The sequence below is a fragment of the Mobula hypostoma genome, chromosome 5, assembly GCF_963921235.1.
Source record: "Mobula hypostoma chromosome 5, sMobHyp1.1, whole genome shotgun sequence".
NCBI classification, from domain to species: Eukaryota; Metazoa; Chordata; class Chondrichthyes; order Myliobatiformes; family Myliobatidae; genus Mobula; species Mobula hypostoma.
The window spans coordinates 187,369,061-187,379,973 of record NC_086101.1 but is presented as its reverse complement, the minus strand read 5'-3'; the positions used below and the strand labels follow the sequence as shown (position 1 = coordinate 187,379,973).

The window sequence follows — 10,913 nt, the reverse complement described above, 5'->3', positions numbered from 1 at the left end:
GCTTATGCCGGTTTCCGTGGCGTGAAACAACTGAGAGTACGAGACTGCCCCCAGCTAGGATGCCAGTCTATCGCAAGGTTAACCCCCAGCATTTTGCTGGTACCCATTTTCAGCTGGATGGACAGGAGCAGTGTGTTGTTAAGTGCCTTGCTCAAAGACACAACACGCTGCCTCGGCTGGGGCTCGAACTCACGACCCTCAGATCACTAGTCCAATGCCTTAACCACATGGCCACACACCACATATTGAATTGAAAAGCTGATTTGATATTTGTATTAATTGGCATGCATACAGTTGTACCTAATGAAGTGGCTGTTGAATGTATTTATACCTGGTAAAGTTAGAGAAACAGCAGCCAGCAGAAAGGTTTAATGTGATGAAGGAGTTATGTAAGATAGCAGGGCAAGGCACGAATCATTACGCAAAGCTAAGGGCCCCCGTGGACCATAGCTAATGTGCAGAAGTTCAAAGTATGTGGCTTTGTGCTACTTCTGCAGGAGTTTTTTTATGAAGCATTTGCCTCGGAATACAGCAATAGGAATCATTCTGTACACAATTTGGATTTCATTTGGTAAAGATCTTCACCAGCGGTCTAGAATGAAGCTCGATACAATTATTTGAATCTACAAATTTTATTGCTAGTCAAATTTATTCTCATAAATAAGTATATCGACAACATTAAGCATTATGACATGCATATAAAAATGCCAGTCAAGCACCTACGGGATCTATGGAGTGGAATAAACAGTCGACATTTTATAAAACTAGATTCAGCTGCTCTAGTTTCCTACTGCTTAGGATCAGTGATCTGTGGGCATCAGAGGTGTGGTGACACTTGCAGAATGCCCAGCACAATCCTTGTTGAATTGATTTGATGCAAATAAGGCATTTCACTGTATGTTTCAACGTAGATGTGACAAATAAAACTAATCTCTTTCCAGTCACAGAGGTAAGCAGGTAAATGAGGGGTAAGACCATGATGAGATACATTAGAAGATCAAGTGTACATCTTTATCACACCAGAGGATCTTCTAAGAGTGTTATAACAGTGGGTCAGACACCCTGAGCCAATAGGCTGGTCCTGGACTTATTCCCTGCCATAATTTACATATTCCTATTTAACTATTTATGGTTTTATTACTATTTATTATTTATGGGCAACTGTAATGAAAACCAATTTCCCCTGGGATCAATAAAGTATGACTATGATTATGACTATGACTATGAATAGAAGCTGTCCTTGAGCCTGGTTGTACCTGCTTTCAGACTTTTGCATCTCCTGCTCGACAGGAGTGGGAGAAGACAGAATGTCTGGGATGGGTGGGGCCTTGATTGTGTTGGCTGCTTTGCTAAGGCAGTGGGCGATGTAGACAGTCAATGGATTGGAGGCTGGTTTTCATGATAGATTGGTCTGCAGAGCCTCTTGTTCCTCTGACAGACGTGATAGAAGTCTGATAGCAGTGCGACCCTCCTTTGCTCCCTCTTTCATGAACCAAACATAACTTGTTGAGTACTGGGGGCTGTTGGAGAGGTCAGGCATTTCACAAAGAGTTATGTAGACTGAAATCTCCGTCTATTCATCTGCCTTGACTCTCTTCGTAAGTAGGACAGCATAGTGGTACAGCAGTAAGCGTTCCTGCTACACACCTCCAGGGACCGAAGTTCAATCCTGGCCCCAGAGCTCCTCTGTGTAGAGTCCCTGTGATCGTGTGGGCTCCAAGTTCATCCCACAAAACCACTGGCTGCTGAAAATTACTCCTGGTGCAAAAGGATGGCAAGAGCATTGGGAGAGTTGGTCAGGGTTAGGGAGAGGGAATAAGTTGCAGGGAGAGGGAATAAGTTGCAGGAATAGAGAAAAAAATATAAAGAAAAACACCTCAGAATGCTGGAGGAAATCAGCAGGACAGGCAGCATCTATGGAGGGGAATTAACAGTCAACTTTCCAGCTGAGACGCTTCATGTCACAATGTGCGCTGGCAATATCAGAACCCAAGTGCGGAGGAAAGACAGACGATGAGAGTAGAGACGGCGATGAGAGTTAATTCATGATAATTCCTAAAGAACATTGATGGCTCGGCCTAGCAACACAGTGAGAGTAACATTCTCAAAACTTGGACCCTGCGATTAGCACTAATCGGGCGTCCACTTAAACAATACAAGAATATCGGAATCCCCAAGGCTATCAAAATAAACATAACATGCTTAAACAGAAAGCCCCATTACAAAGAGCGAGTCGCTTGAGAAAAAAACACAAACAACTCTAAACAATTAATGACTCTTATTAAACAATAATTAACCAATTTGGGTGCTCTAAAAACCGTGGCAACCAATGCTCTCTGGCGCCATGCACAGGCCAGAAGAGGTCATTACATGTCATCAGGATGGGAAAAGTTTGAAGTAAATTCATTATCAAAGTATTATCAAGTATACGTCACCATATATTACCCCAAGATTTGTTTTCTTGCGGGCACAGTAGAACAATAGAATCAGTGAAAAAAAAACTACAGCAGGAGACGTGAGGTAGAGCCTGAATGCATAAAGAATGGCTGTCACCTGGAGCAGTCATATTGCAGGACTTTGATACGAAAGGAGGTTTGGCATGCCATTGAAGACTCTGACAAACGTCAATGTGTGTACATTGGAGAGCATTGTGACTGGTCACATCCCGGCCTGGTATGGAAAATCCATCGTACAGGAATGCAAGAGTGGGGGACTCAGCCCAGTTCTATCAGGGGTACATCTCTCCCCACCAGACAGGACACCTATAAAGTCAAAATCAAAGTAAATTTATTACCAAAGTACATATTCATTTTCTTGTGGGCATTAACAGGAAAATAAAAACTACAATAGAATTTATGAAAAACTGTACACGAATAAGACAAGAGGTGACGCCTCAGGAAGACGACATCTGTCATCAAGGACGTCAGCATCTAAACCATTCCACCTCCTCCATCAGGCAGGAGGTATAGGAGCCTAAAACCACACACCTCAAAGTGCAACCACAACTTCTTCCCCACTGCGATATACTGACCACCTTCTGTGCAAGGAAGCTGCCTCTCAGATTTCTTTTAAATCTCTCCCCTCTCACTTTACAGCTTAGGTTTTGATTTCTTTTCCACAGGAAAACAACCGTGAGCATTTCATGAAGGGGAAAAATGCTTGGTTTCAGAAAGGGCCATGGATTGGGACTGACTGGATCTTTCTTACGTCTGCCTGGAATTGACCTGATGGGCCAAGTGGCCTCCTCTGTATTGCAGCAATTCTATGGCACCACAGGATACACAACAAGAGAAGAAATCAAAATTCCAAAAACTCTCTTTTATGTTAACAATGTTTAATTTGCTTCATTAATCACATTGCTGAATCTGGTTAATTATATTCATTGTATATTATGCATAAAACATTGACAAAGATCCAGACTTTGATGATACATAATTACGTGATGAAATTAAGAGCTCTTAAGTGAGTGTCTGGTGGGAGACCCTTGGGATACACAGGGTTGATTAGGATGCAGTAAGTTTTCCCACTCAGTAATTTCATCCCTAAAGAATAACAGCCGAAATATCAGTCTGCAGTAAGAAGATGCAGGAGTTTCCCATAGTCTAAAATGTAGCATTTTGTAGCTACTACCAGTGAGTATTACTTGCCTGGAGTCTACATCACCAGAGCCTGTCCTGGTCCAAACATGTTGATGTGTGGCCAAGAGAGCTCACCAATTCCTTGGGGGGAATAAAGAAAGGTTGAACAAGTTAGGTCTTTATTCTTTGGAGCATAGAAGATTGAGGGGGGACTTGATAGAGGTGTTTAAAATTATGAAGGGGATTGATAGAGTTGACGTGGATAGGCTTTTTCCATTGAGAATGGGGGAGATTCAAACAAGAGGACATGAGTTGAGAGTTAAAGGGCAAAAGTTTAGGGGCAACATGAGGGGGAACTTTTTTACTCAGAGAGTGGTAGCTGTGTGGAACGAGCTTCCAGCAGAAGTGGTTGAGGTAGGTTCAATGTTGTCGTTTAAAGTTAAATGGATAGATACATGGACAGGAAAGGAATGGAGGGTTATGGGCTGAGTGCAGGTCGGTGGGACTAGGTGAGAGTAAGAGTTCAGCACGGACTAGAAGGGCCGAGATGGCCTGTTTCCATGCTGTAATTGTTATATGGTTATTTGACATGTTCTCTTTGACCCTCACCAATTTTTATTGATTTGCCACAGAAAATATTTTATCCCAGGGGTTCCCAGCCTGGGGTCCATGGACAACTTGGTTAGTGGTATGGGTCCATGGCATTAAAAAGGTTGGGAACTTCTGTTCAATCTGGATGCATCGTGGCTCGGTTATGGCAACTGCTCTGCTCCTGACTGGAAGAAACTGCAGAGTTGTAGATTCAACTCAGCATATCATGGAAACCAGCCACCCCTCTGTGGAGTCGATCTATACTTCCCGCTGTCTCAGTAAAGCAGCCAGCATAATCAAGGACCCCACCCATCCTAGATATCCTCACCTCCCTTCTCCCATCGGGCAGAAGATACAAAAGCCTGAAAGCACATCCCACCAGGCTCAAGGACAGCTTCTTCTCCATTGTTATCAGATGCTTGAATGGCCCTCTTGCATGATCAGATAGACTCGAACCTCACAATCTGTCTCATTATGATCTGGCACTTCATTGTTTAACTGCACTGCACTTTTTCAGCAGCTTTTACACTTTATTCTGCATTGTTGTTATTTTACCTTATACTCAATACATTGTGCCTTCACTCATGACAGGGTTTTCCACACACCCACCACTCCCTGTGTAAAAAACCTACCTCTGACATTCCCCCTAAACTTTCCTCTAATCACCTTAAAATGATGCCCCCTCATATTAGCCATTTCTGCCCTGGGAATAAGTCTCTAGCTATTCAATTGATCTATGCCTCTTATCGTCTTATACACCTCTATCAATTATGATTATGAAGACACGTAGTCCTCTTTTATTGTCATTTAGTAATGCATGCATTAAGAAATGATACATTATTTCCTCCGGTGTGATATCACAAAACACAGGACAAACCAAGACTGAAAAAACTGACAAAACCACATAATTATAACATATAGTTACAAACAGTGTAACAATACCATAACTTGATGAAGAAGTCCGTGAGCACAGTAAGGTTCAAAGTTTCTCAAATGTCCCACATCTCACGCAGACGGGAGAAGGAAGAAAAACTCTCCCTGCCATGCCGACCACAATGCGACTCTGAGTCATCCGAAAACTTTGAGCTCTGATCAGCTCTCCGACACTGAGTACTGAGCACCATCTCTGTCCGAACGATTCGACCTCCTTCTCGGTTGCCAAAAGCAGGCAAAGCTGGGGATTTTGAGGCCTACCCTCCGAAAGATTCCCAACCACACAGTAATGACAGCAGCGGACAGGCGTTTCAGAAATTTCTCCAGATGTTCCTCTGTGCTTTCACGTCCATTCTTCATCAAATCAGAATTGTCCACGGCCCCTATTTAACAGATACGATATCATTTTTCACCGGAGGGCTGTGCACACGCAGGCACGCTGCCATCTTCTCCTCCCGCCTTTCGTCCTCCTTTGCTCCAAAGAGAAAAGCCCTAGCTCGCTCAATCTGTCTTCATTAAACATGCTCTCTAATTCAGGTAGCATCCTGGTAAATCTGTGCACCATGCTTCCAAATTTAAGCAGGATTCATCCCTAAGGTCACTCCATTATTCAGTAGCTTCACTTGCCTGCTCGATACCTAGTTCTTCTGACAGCCCAAAGTTGTTAGCAGTGAAATATTCAACAACCAGTCATCCTCAACTCCTGAGGGGAGACTTCCAACGATTCAGAACCATCTGTGCAGAGAAATCTCTCCTCAGAGAACTCTTCAGTTCTGTTCTTTCATTATAGGAATGATGTGGAAGATTTGGAGAGGGTGCTGAGGAGATATACCAGGATGCTGCCTCCTCCAATTTGCCCACCTATAATTAAAAACTTTCCCATTCTGTCTGCTCCTATCTCTCTCCAAGTTCAGGGCACTGCCTCCAAAAAACCTCTGTCACTGAGAGATCTGACAGCTGACCCGGTTCAATACTTAGCATCAAATCCAATAAGGCCTCTCCTCCAGTGGGCCTGTCTGCTTATTGAGTCAAGAATCCTTCCTGGACGAACAAAAGAATTCTGCCCCATCCAAACCTTTTGCACGAAGGAGGTGCTAATCACTATTAGGGAAGTTGAGGCCCCCCCATGACAATGACATTTTTGCACCTTTCCAAAATCTGATTCCTGGGATCTTCCTCAGTGTCTCTGTTGCTATTGTGGAGTCTATAGCATACTCGTTCCCTTCTTGTTTCTGACTTCCACCCACACTGACACAGTAGACAACCCCTCCCATTCTGCAGCTGTGATACTCTTCCTGATTAGCAATCCCACTCCCCCACCTCTTCTACCTCACTCTGTGTTCCCTTTGAAACATCTAAACCCCAGAACTTCCAGCAGCCATTCCTGCCCTTGTGACAGCCAAGTCTCCAATGGCCACAATGTCATAGTTCCATTTACAAACCCATGCTCCAAGTTCACCACCATTGTTCCTGATTCTTCTTGCATTAAAATAGACACACTTTGACTGCAATTGTGCCCTCTCAACTCCCTGTCCTTCCTCACTGACTCACTACACGGATGCATCGACCTGTACATCAACTGTCCTATCACTCTGGTTCTCATCCCCCTGCCAAATTTAGTTTAAAGCATCCCCAACAGTTCGAGCAAACTGCCCACAAGGATACTGACAAATAGCGGTGAGGTTATCTCTGTTATCCATGTTCTGAGGAGACCTTCAAAAGGACTTTGAATTTATGTGTTGCGATACAGACAACCTTGTCCTATTACAGCGCCTGCTAGAAGCTGGGTTTGAAATGGCGCAGTCACTCTGTATGTGTGTAATGCACAGCGAATAATTCTGGATTCAGCCAAGTGAATTTGAGTCTTTCAAAACTGGAGATCTGTCATCCAAGCTTCAAGTAACACTCTGAAACATAAAATGTGAAAACTATAGGGCTTACCAGGAGGGAGTGGAGTGTGGTTGTATGCAGGAACTTGCCACTACGTTAGGTCTGTCTGCTGGGCTTTACAGGGTTAGGTTCTTGGTGGAAGAATCGAACACAGACTGGCATCCTAGTGGAGTAGTGAGATCACTTGAGTTGAGTATGATGTTCTCCTGTGAGGTTGTCTATTGGTGGCTGCAGAGGCGGATCCGAGATCCACATATTTATTGAGATATATGGTGGAATAGGCCACCGCACAGCAATCCCACAATTTAGTCCTAGCCAAATCACGGGACAATTTACAATAACCAATTAATCTACCGGCCGGTACATCTTTAGACTGTACAAGGAAACTGGAGCACCTAGTGGAGACCCATGCAGTCACAGGGAGAGCATACAAACTCCTCACAGGCAGCAGCAGGAATTGAACCCAGGTCTTCTGTACCGTAAAACACTGTGCTGACCACTACGCCACTGTGCTGCCCCTATTCTGGTGCAGTGTGGGCAAGGTGGCTGCAGTTAGTGGTTGGGTCTTCTGCTTGTTCCTTTCACAGCTGCCTCTTGTTCTCTGTAGCACAACGGAGATTGCTCTCACATAATGCAGCTCTATCTTGAACAGATTTTGTCCAGGTGTATCTATTGAGTGCAATGTCTTCCTTGTTTTCAATAGGTACATTTAATGTCAGAGAAATGCATACAATATACAGCCTGAAATTCTTACTCTTCACAAACATCTACAAAAGCAGAGGAGTGCCCCAAAGATTGAATGACAGTTAAACATTAGAACACCAAAGCTGACCCCAACTCCCCCTTCCTACGCACAAGCAGCAGCAAAGCAATGATCCCCACTCCCCAACCAGCAAAAAAAACATCAGCCGCCCTCCACCAAGCACTCAAGCGTGCAGCAAAGCATCAATTTTGTAGATGTAATGTTCAATTTCTTCAGATTGATTTAATGTTCCTTTGATGCATTTCCTTTGCCCATCAGGAGCTCGCTGGTCTTCCTTCATTAGGAGTGAAGGATCTGTCTGGGAAGATGTGAGTTATCCATCCAGATAACATGACCTATCCATCGGAGTTGATGTTGTTTTATCATAGTGGTGGAGATGCTGTTCATGTTGGGCTCTTCCAGTACGCCTGTGTTGGGTGGCTGTCCTTCCAGCTGATCCTTAAAGTCTATCACAAGACTTCCTGAAGATCTGGACGTTCTAGTGTAGACGATGGAAACAAATGATTCGCTGCTAAGGCTCACTATGAAGCATCTGGACAAAGAGGAGGGTATTGAGGAGATCAGCCAGGTATCTGATCAATTAGTGATAAACAATGGTGTCATGACAACAACCTCCGTCTCATTGGCAAGAAAACAAAAGAGCCGGTGGTTGGCTTCAGAACGGGTGGCGGTGCACAGGCTCCTGTCTCCGTCTACTGTGTTGACGTTGAGATGTTTGACAGCTTCATGTTCCTAGGACTGAATATCACCAATAGCTTATCCTGCTCCTATCACATTGATGTCATGGGCAAGAAAGCTCACCAACGCCTCTACGTCCTCAGGAGGGTGAAGAAATTCAGTTTTGAACTGACGCACGACAGAAGGCATTGTGTCTGGATGCACACCGGCTTGGCACGGCAACTGCTCTGCATGTGATTGCAAGAAACTGCAGAGTTGTGTGCACACAGCTCAGCTCATCATGGGAACCAGCCTCCTCTCTATACTCTGTTTATACTTCTCACTATTGAGCAGCTGGCACAATCAAAGACCCCACCCACCACAGACGTCCATCCTTCCCCCTCTCCCATCGGTCAGACGATACAAAAGCCTAAAAGCACAGGCTCATGGAAAGGGGGGGCTGGTTTCTGCGATGCGCTGGGCTGTGACCACAACTCCGCAGTTTCTTGCAGTCATGGGCAGTAGCCATACCAAGCCTTGACACATTTAGATAAGACATTTTCAAAGCTTCCTCTCAGATTTGCTTTTCTTCTCCAAACCATAGGAGAGAGCTTATGATTAATTCATGTTTGGAGGAAATACAGATCGTCAGGTTCTCTTCCAGATGGTTTTGAGAGATGCCGCCTGCTCAGGGACTTGAGCCAACAATCGCTCCGTTTAACATTACAGTACACTCCTGACTGCGTCAGAGATCCCAGCAACGCACTAAAAATACATCCAGCACATCGCCGACTTCTCAGAGTTCCTCAACGCACAACCTTCATGCGCAGGATTAGAGGTGTAGTGAAGGTTTACGTGAAAGGCAAACATATGATCTTGAGTTACTAATCATTAGATTCAGATTTAATATTTCCAAAGGTTATTTCCAACTCTCTCTTGAACTCAACGCTGCTAAGGCGCCACAGTAGTGTAGCCATTGGTGTGTTGCTAGCTCAGGGCATCAGGGTTCTGTCTTTCTGAGCTGCATCTGTGACCAAACCTGCTGGTCTTTAGAAGCTTCATGTACAGCAAGGGATAGTCTCCATAGTTTATGGAGCTTGTGGGAATTTGTCGCATAATTTCACCGGCAGCTTGTCAGAACACATTGAGTGACGGTCAAAAGTCAACCACACCGAGTGCTAGGTTAGAGTCATGTGTGAACAAAAATCAGAATCGGGTTTATATCGCTGACACACACTCAGTGGCCTCGTTATTAGATACCCCCCCGTACGTAGTAAAGTGGCCACTTAGTGCATGTTCGTGGTCCTCTGCTGCTGTAGCCCAGCCACTTCACGGTTCGACATGCTGCATGTTCGGAGATGCCCTTCTGCACACCACTGTTGTAACGACTGTTTTGTTTTGAGTTACTGTCGCCTTCCCGTCAGCTTAAACTAGTCTGGACAACCTCCTCTGACCTCTCTCATTAACAAGGCATTTTTGCCACTGTCACTGCTTCATTTTTCTTGCTTTTCCCACCATTCTCTGTAAACTCGAGAGACTGTTGTGCATGAAAATCCCAGGAGATCAGTGCCACAATGGCGGGGCATTGGGAGCAAGGGTGGACCCAAATGCAAGACACACCTTGTGAGGTTACCTAGATTTAGTTTATTGTTGATACCAGGAGAGCAAGGCAGGAGCAGGAGCAGCAAACTGGACAGGGACTCAGGACGATGACTAGGCTGGGACCAAGGGTCTGGGTTTGGACTCGGAATTGGATCCCAGAACTAGTGGAGACATGAAGAGGCTAGGGTATGGACTCCGAGCCAGAGACTGGGCAAGGACCCAGTACCTGGGTTTTGCCTCGGGCTCGGACCCCAGAACCAGGCAAGGACATGACATGGGCTAGGGAGAGGAGGAACATGGGAACACAGAGCCTTGGTCTCGGGAGAGCAGGTACGTGGAACCATGGACACATACACAGAACACAGAGTTGGGACCCCTCCTTGGGTACAGGACATAGGGCCGGGACTCACACACAGAACAGAGAGCCGGGACCCCTCCTTGGGTACAGGACATTGGGCCAGGACTCGCACACAGAACAGAGAGCCGGGACCCCTCCTTGGGTACAGGACATAGGGCCGGGACTCACACACAGAACAGAGAGCCGGGACCCCTCCTTGGGTACAGGACATAGGGCTGGGACTCATGACCCTCCGCGGGGCAACGGCAAGGCAGCCTGACTTACCCCACGGAGGTGAGAACAAGACATGACAAGACATGACCCCCCGTGGGGCAACAGCAAGATGGCCTGACTTACCCCGCGGAGGCGAGGACAAGACAAGACGAACACGAAAGCACATCAGACAGTACCTATCTAGCTCCGGCGATAGAACTAGACCGAAGTGCAGGCGGGGGCTGCAGACGAAGGCTAGAGGCGAGAGGGGCAGAGAAGGGATTCAGACAGGGGGGTAGGAAAGGAATCACAGACCACCAGGGCCAGGACTTGACTCGGAACTAGGAAG

The 10,913-nt window shown here is 45.7% G+C and overlaps 1 long non-coding RNA gene across 1 annotated transcript in view; it reads right to left on the bottom strand.

Moving 5' to 3' along the window:
* Nucleotides 1–677: 677 nt before the first annotated feature.
* LOC134346370 (uncharacterized) overlaps nt 678–10,913 on the bottom strand; it is a 58,016-nt gene continuing 47,780 nt past the window's right edge. Inside the window, exon 4 of the long non-coding RNA XR_010017921.1 lies at nt 678–2,762. This is a non-coding gene — a long non-coding RNA (uncharacterized LOC134346370). The remainder of the gene's footprint in view (nt 2,763–10,913) is intronic.